The sequence below is a fragment of the Diadema antillarum genome, unplaced genomic scaffold (assembly GCF_040938485.1).
Source record: "Diadema antillarum isolate AM-2024a unplaced genomic scaffold, OU_Dant_1.0 seq00000647_RagTag, whole genome shotgun sequence".
NCBI classification, from domain to species: Eukaryota; Metazoa; Echinodermata; class Echinoidea; order Diadematoida; family Diadematidae; genus Diadema; species Diadema antillarum.
In genome coordinates, this window is record NW_027271561.1 from 158449 (window position 1) to 166797 (window position 8349).

An 8349-nucleotide genomic window follows, 5' to 3' on the forward strand; every position below is an offset into this window, starting at 1 on the left:
TCTGCTGTTGGCAACTCAGTCTCGCTCATACACAGCCCTTTGCAGGCAAGTCTCCCGCTATAAAGTCTGTGTCGGTCTCGCATACTGATGGGTGGTCGGATGTACTGATAGTAGATCAGAAGGATCAGGCGCGATCCCCTTATCTACGAGGTACATACGACCACCTATCTGCGTGTCCTGGTTGAGGGGTATCTCTTGGTGCGTAGAACTGGAAGAAGTGTCATGGCGGGTGATGGGTTTCGTGCGTACGACCCGGGAACACAGGCGGTGTATGGTAGGCCATTTGTGTCAAAATTTTAGTTCGGTCTATGGGCAATTATAGGAAATGATAGCTATTATTGAGCGGCCAACAGCAGAGCTGCCTGAGAGAACGAGGGAACTGTGGTGGGGATGTCCCGGAGATAAAAGGAGATGAAGGAGTTTGGGGATTACTCTTGTAATTCAAAAACGCAAGTATGTGTCCGCTGCGGGGGCCCTCATTCCTTCAATGAATGCAGATCAAAAGACAACCCAAAATGTGTATGATGTGGCCAGAATCATTCAGCCGCGTATAAAGGGTGTCCAAAATACAAAGAAGCGCAGGAAATACAAATCAGGTACCAAGAAAGCGTCTCTTACATAGACGCAGCGAAGTTATATAATCGCACCAAGCAAACTACACATACGGAGGAAGTAGCAAAACAGGCTGAAAGACGCACTGCCAATGTCCAGGAAACCATTGACTCAAACTCCCATACACAAAATCGGAACAATGAAGAGAAGATTAAAGAGACGGCAATGCCCGCTACACAGGAACCTACCATAGTAGATACTCTCTGTGAAAAGGCAAACAAAAACCATACATCACTGAGAATAGAGAAGGTGGGAAATACAAAGCCGAACAACAACTTTATCGTCCATGTTGATTGCACTAAATTTCTGTCATTCTTTGTTTTTATCATGAACAATCTAGATTCACACAAATCACACTCAGGCAGTATCAAATTTTTGGTTGATGCAGTGATGGAGTTCCTGGATATAGACTCTATCAAACCAGAAGATATCCATCTGTGACTGTCAGACTTGAAAGTATAAACGATGGCGGCCCGACTACTTCCCATAATCACCATATTACAGTGGAACTCACAGAGTTTTAACGCTCACGGTTTTGAATTTATTCAATGTTAAACAAAGTTAAATTCCAAACATATGCCGGTACATGTCACATGTTTACAGGAAACCTGGTTTCATGATCTCAATATTGTTCATATTCTTCACTACCACTGCTTACCCCGAAACAGGGATACCCCACAAGGAGATTGTGCTATCTACATATTTTACATGAGTCAATTCCTTTCCAAGTTGTCAACTGTAATGTGAAAGCAGAATGTCAACAAGTAGATATCTTTATTGATAAATTCATACTCTCGATAATAAATTTTTACAATCCTTGCTCAATTTTGATGGAGAATAAGCTACAGAGTCTCGTAGACAAATCCCGGAAAAGATTATTCCTTTGCGGAGATTTCAACAGCCATAATGTTCTGTGGGGCAGTGGTCACACTGATAGAAACAAAGACGTAGTCGAGAATTTCATAGCAAAAAACGACTTAGTGCTACTAGTGTCCCTGTATTGAAGAGATCATGCGACATGATGAGTCCAAGAAAATTTGGTCACGTGATCTACAGGTGCCATTTTGTATCCTAATCATAATTGGCTGGTTCTCGTACTGACATTGTGTACACCGCAGAGAGCAATTACAGGTAATCCATCAATTCAAACTACGTGAAAAAATGATGGGCTGTTGTGCCTTTGGGTGCACAAATAGGTCAGAGAAGGAATTCCGCAGGTTTCCCATTAATTGTGAAAGAAGGAATCTGTGGGAGAAAAAAGTCTGGAGAGTGGGAAGAAAACCCGACTTCATCGTTTTTGTGCCAGGTTAGACCCATGTATGCGCTTTCATGTTATGTATGGGTGAATGACAGACTTCAAGTCAAGTGTCTGTGATGGCAAGCAAGCATTCGAGTTATTATAAATTGAAACGTATTTCTTACTGGATTATTCGACATTTTGAGGGTTGATTCTTAATTGATTATTAGTGAAAATAAGAAGGTAGCCACATGTCATTGCCAATAAGGCACCGCACACTACTAAACAAATTTGGGGCTGGCAATGACGATCTTTTTTATCAGTGGGTACCCAGGTCGAAATTCCCATAGAAACCAGTAGAAACTAGTAGAGACCTACTCCTGGTTTCTAATGGCTTTCAGGATTTGAGTGGCTTCTATGGGAATTTCCAGAGGGTTCCAGTAGGATTCCCATAGAGACCATTAGATTCAACTGGTCAAAAGACCAGAACAAGCCAATAAAGACCAGTACAGTCTACTGGTTTTCAAGAGGAGTGTTAAATTCAAAGTTAGACCAGTAGAATCCAGAAGAAATTAGTACTGTTTAATGGTTTCAAGTGGAGAGGGAAACCTGTAGAGAACAGTACAAACCAGAAGAGTCGACTGGTTTCAAAACTGGGTTGAAAAAAGACAAGTCAGACCAGTAGAAAGCAATACAAACCAGCATTTTTAACATGTAAAAAGACATAACTTGTGAACCAGTAAAAACCAACAGGTACCCATGCAGCCTACTGGTTTGAAGATGGCTTTAAAAGAAAGGAAAACCAGTATGAACCAGTACAAACCAGTCACTTTTCTGCATGTATTTTTTAAACAAGAATTAAGTCAAACCAGTAGAAACCAACAGGTACCAGTAGAGGCTAATGGATTAAAGAGTGTCATACAATTGTGATGAAGTAATATCAGCATAAACCGATTAGAAACCAGAATATTCTACTGGCTTAAAATGGGCTGTCAAATATCAAGTCAAACCAGTGGTAGCCAGTACAAACCAGTCAATCTCCTATACATGTAGAAACAAATAAGTCAGGGTTAGAAACCCTAGAAACCTACAGAAACCAGTAGATTCCACCGGCTTGAAATGGGGTGTCAAAATATCAAGTCAAAACAGTGGTAACCAGTACAAACCAGTCAATCTCCTATACATGTAGAAACAAATAAGCCAAACCAGTAGAAACCAACGCAGGTACATGTACCTGTAGATAGTCTAGGGACTACTGGTTTGAAGAGAGTTGTAGAAGTGTACTTGGAGTTATACCGTTAGAAACCAACAGAAAACAGTAGATTCCACTGGCTTGAAATGGGATGTAAAAATACCAAGTCAAACCAGGGGAAACCAACGAGTACCTGTAGAGCTTACTGGTTTGAAGAGGGTTGTAAAATTGTGAAGTAATACCAGTACAAACTGACAGAAATCAGTAGATTCTACTGGTTTGAAATGGGATGTCACAATACTTCTAACAAGTCAAACCAGTAGAAACCAACCGAGTGGATGTTGTCAAACAACAGAACGTTGTTACAATGAACAACTTTCACGGAACATTTAGTTAATTTTGTTAATATGGGGATATTAACAATTGTGAAAAAAATTTAAAATATAGGCCATATATTTTAAAATAAAATTATACTTATGTAATTGTTATAACCTAATTGTCTTTAAACTCATTATGCTCATCAATAAATCCATGGGATTCAAATGGCAACATGACGTCATATAGCGCAGCTAGCCGTTATGCAAATGAGCTACTTTTGGCAGGTAGCGCAATCCGCCGTCCGCTCCCCAGCGGACACCAACAAATAGTACATACTGATGATTTGAGAATACATGTACTTTCAGTTTTTCGCATCTACATGTATTCAACTTTCATAGATTTATGTTGAATCGTATTTTGGACATGCAGTGAGCAAAGTTGTAGAAAAAATGCCAAGCTTTGCTTTCATGTGTGTGTAAATTGTATGACAAATCTGTGACTATTTATACGTACGAAAAGCCAGTAACAGTTAGTAGGGAACACCGCTTGCTAGTCAATCACCAAGTAAAATACAGGCTATACTGGTACATTGTAAGTGTGAGAAATGGAATAATTATTGCCAGAAACACTGTCTACCCTGTGCTAGTGATTTATCGATCGGTTTGGGCGGGTTTGTGTATTGAGCAGAATATGTGAAGTTAACTATAACATGCCGTTGACAGAGTCAGGCATGCAAACGTGGCATACGTTGTACATATGTATAAAGAGTTCAAACTGAAACACTAGTTGACTATGATGATGCGACTGTTGAATGTTGATCTCCAATGAAGAAGAAAAATGTGCTGATTTAAAAAAAAAAAATCTCAATTTGGCAAGATTTAGTAGTACAATGTATAACTTTAACATCAAACATTGAAAATTAATGGATTACTCGAAGTTCTCTTTCTGTTTGTTTTATCTTTAAGTATTAGGAGACAATGAAGACTAGAAGAAGCCAGCTAAGGTCGACGTGCAGAGCTGTAGTCCGTTATGCCACGTACCTGGTATTTTGATTGCTACAAGTGGGCCCTATATCTTCCCTTGCCTTCTTCAGAGAATGATGACCTCACTGAGAGTTTGGGCCTTCAGCATTTTGAAATCGTCATACAAGCACCAGACAGGCCCAACCAGGGAGCCCTGGCCGAATATTTGCTGTTACAAAAAGTGTATGTTGTCAGCTTGTCACTTCAGGAAAATTTCAAGATATTTTCACATTAGTGAAAGAATTATGTGAGCGAAAGAAATGTAAAACTGAGAGAACCATCATATTCAGCCAGACTCATCATCATCAGTGCAGAGATTTGTTAGCGACAATGTACTTTAAAGATTGACTGGAGGAAAAGGAGTGTCACTATGTCCTGTGTTATTCCATCACTGGTGACAGCGTAAATGAGGAAATACTTGTACAGTACCGTAATGTACAATGTACAAGTACATGTACAGATGTACGTCAGAACCAGATGACTGGGCTTGGGTGATCTTCTGTGCTACAGTGTATCTTTACATTCATGATGGGTACAAGTATAAACTGCAAGAAAGTCAGCATTACTTAGTTCATGTGCAGTATTTTGATTTTGCACAAGAGAGTTGCTGTGCTGGTAGAGGAGGGGAAGATTCCTGTGCTGTACTGATGGCAAAGGATTAGGTCAGGGCTAACTTGAGCAATAACAGTATAGCTGTACTTGCTATCGGATAAAAAGACTTTAATATGGGTGTGAGCCTGAAGTGCAAAACCTTCCGCATCCATGCTGTGCTGTTTGTGCTCAAATTGTGAAAAATCTATGACTACTACGAGATGCATTAAACATTAAACCTCACAGATTGTGCATACCACTTTCCAGCTGACAGAACAAGGACCTATTATAGACAGAAACTAGCCCAACCAGACGCTGCGTGCAGCACAGCGACAGGGCTGTGTTTAATTACAATATACTTAGTAGTAAGAAAGGCGATATACACTCTAACAAGGTAATTACAGGTGAATCATGGTATTTAGGTCCTTGATATAATGAGGTTCTCTTATGTTTTTGAAAGGTTATTAACTAACATAAAATGAGCTGCCAAGCATGCGTGAGCATTTTGGAAATTGAAATCTATTCAGTAAACTTACATTCAGATGTGACTATGAATTTGTTTATTAGTTTATTTTTCCTTTTTTTTTACTCATTGCCTCTTACCTACAATATCCAACCCCATTTTGGTGCCGCTTTTTTTTTTAACACTATCTATGATTGATGCTGTTAGTGTCATCTGTGTATGTACAGTAGATGTATGTACCTGGATGATGCCAGCAAGACAGCATGGTTTATTTTACATACATAATTATGAATATCTATTCTTTGCCAACCACCAATGCTGTATTTTGTTTTGTCAAGTGAAGTTTTGTTTGTCATGCCGTCAGTTTAATATCTTTATTATTAAGTTTGTTTGTGTACGTATGAGTTTTGCATCCTTTCAGATGAACATTTTCTATGATTAGGATGATCATGTTTATGTTATTGCTTTAGCAAACAAATGGGGCATATGGAAAGTGCTCAATGACAGGAATGTAAACCTTGTATTTTTTATTTAATACAAATTTACATGTTTTTGGCTTTTTTTCAAATACCTGTAGAGGCCTTATTTGTCTTTCAAAAAAAAAATTCTTGTCACAATCATTTGAACGAATTTGTCAGCTGAAATAAAAATTCTTGGCTTGGCAAAACAACATGGCGAAAAAAAGTAATCTGAATAATGAACACTTTGATATGTAATGTACTCATGTAATATGATTATCATCCGTTGACCTGTACTAAAATTTCCTCAACTTAAGACTGTATTTACTCCAGACTTACAGTGTACGTGTGTGATAGAAATCTCATGTTTTGATCAATGTATGCATACAAATGCAGCATGAATTTGTGTGGCATGTGTTGTGTACATGTATGCATTCTTAATTTTGAACATTCAGGTATGTCTCATTCAGTCAAAAATTGGTTAGTACTGTACATTAGTTGATCGTCTGGTGGCACCATTACAAATAGGTTTTTTGTTTGTTTGTTTGTTTGTTTGTTGTTGTTTTTTGCTGATTTGAAGAAGAATTTGTACTACCAGCGCACATCCATTATAATGGACATGGTTCTAAGGAAACTTTTTGCAATGTATCAAAAAAGTAAAAAATCAGGTCCTGAAATTATTATCTGTATTTACAACTGTACTACATTTACAATGTACCTTCTTGCATTGTTGAGCTGTAACAATATTTTAATGTAACAAAAAGAAAACTGTTGGTCCTGAGGATGTCGTTATAATGGGAGTCACTTGAAGTGCAAGTTCTTCTTCCAAATGCATTGGTACATGCTGTTACTGGTTCAGTAGGAATTTCTTCTGGTTTCTAGTGGGGCCAGTACAACATCTACTGGTATTCTGTAGGTTTCTTCTGGTTTCAGTAAGGCATCTACTGGTATTCTGCTGGTTCCAGTAGAAATTCCTGCTGGTTTCTATTGGTTCCAGTAGGAAATCATGCGGGTTTCTACTGGTTCCAGTAAGAAGTCCTGCTGGTTTCTGCTGGTTCCAGTTGGAAATCCTGCTGGTTTCTACTGGTTCCAGTAGGAAATCCTGCTGGTTTCTACTGGTTCCAGTAGGAAATCCTGCGGGTTTCTACTGGTTCCAGTAGGAAATCCTGCTGGTTTCTACTGGTTCCAGAAAGAAATCCTGCTGGTTTCTACTGGTTCCAGTTGGAAATCCTGCTGGTTTCTACTGGTTCCAGAAAGAAATCCTGCTGGTTTCTACTGGTTTCAGAAAGAAATCCTGCTGGTTTCTACTGGTTCCAGAAAGAAATCCTGCTGGTTTCTACTGGTTTCAGAAAGAAATCCTGCTGGTTTCTACTGGTTCCAGTCAGAAATCCTGCTGGTTTCTACTGGTTCCAGTAGGAAATCATGCTGGTTTCTACTGGTTCCAGTAAGAAATTCAGCTGGTTTCTACTGGTTCCAGAAAGAAATCCTGCTGGTTTCTTCTGGTTCCAGTAAGAAATCCTGCTGGTTTCTACTGGTTCCAGTAAGAAATCCTGCTGGTTTCTACTGGTTCCAGAAAGAAATCCTGCTGGTTTCTACTGGTTTCAGAAAGAAATCCTGCTGGTTTCTACTGGTTCCAGTCAGAAATCCTGCTGGTTTCTACTGGTTCCAGTAGGAAATCATACTGGTTTCTACTGGTTCCAGTAAGAAATTCAGCTGGTTTCTACTGGTTCCAGAAAGAAATCCTGCTGGTTTCTTCTGGTTCCAGTAAGAAATCCTGCTGGTTTCTACTGGTTCCAGTAAGAAATCCTGCTGGTTTCTACTGGTTCCAGAAAGAAATCCTGCTGGTTTCTACTGGTTCCAGTAAGAAATCCTGCTGATTTCTACTGGTTCCAGAAAGAAATCCTGCTGGTTTCTACTGGTTCCATTAAGAAATCCTGCTGGTTCCAGTAAAAAAAATCCTGCAGGTTTCTGCTGATTCCAGTGAGAAATCTTGTTGGTTTCTACTGGTCTTCAACTGGTTTTGTTAAAATTTCTACTGGTTTCATTGGGAATTTGTATTGGTCTTCACTAGTTTCTACTGGTTCCAATCAAGCATTCCTAGTGGTTTCTACTGGTTCCGATAAGAATTCTTACTGGTCTGCTACTGGTTCCAGTACAAATTTCCAACTGGTTTTCTACTTGTTTTACTTCACTTTCCATATTGAAACCAGTAGAAAATCGGTCTCCACTGAACCCATAGAAACCAGTACAATTCTACTGGTTTTAGCTCTACTGGTTTCTTTAATGGGAATTTCGACCTGGGTAGGTACTATACCTGCACGAGTAACACATTTTCATGCACATAGTCTCTTAGAGTTTTTATGTGTTAATTCTACCATAGTTTCGAATTTTAATGTGACTTTATAGTCAACTCAAAGTAAGCAAGCCACTCATTGATCATCTAAACCAAAGCTGCT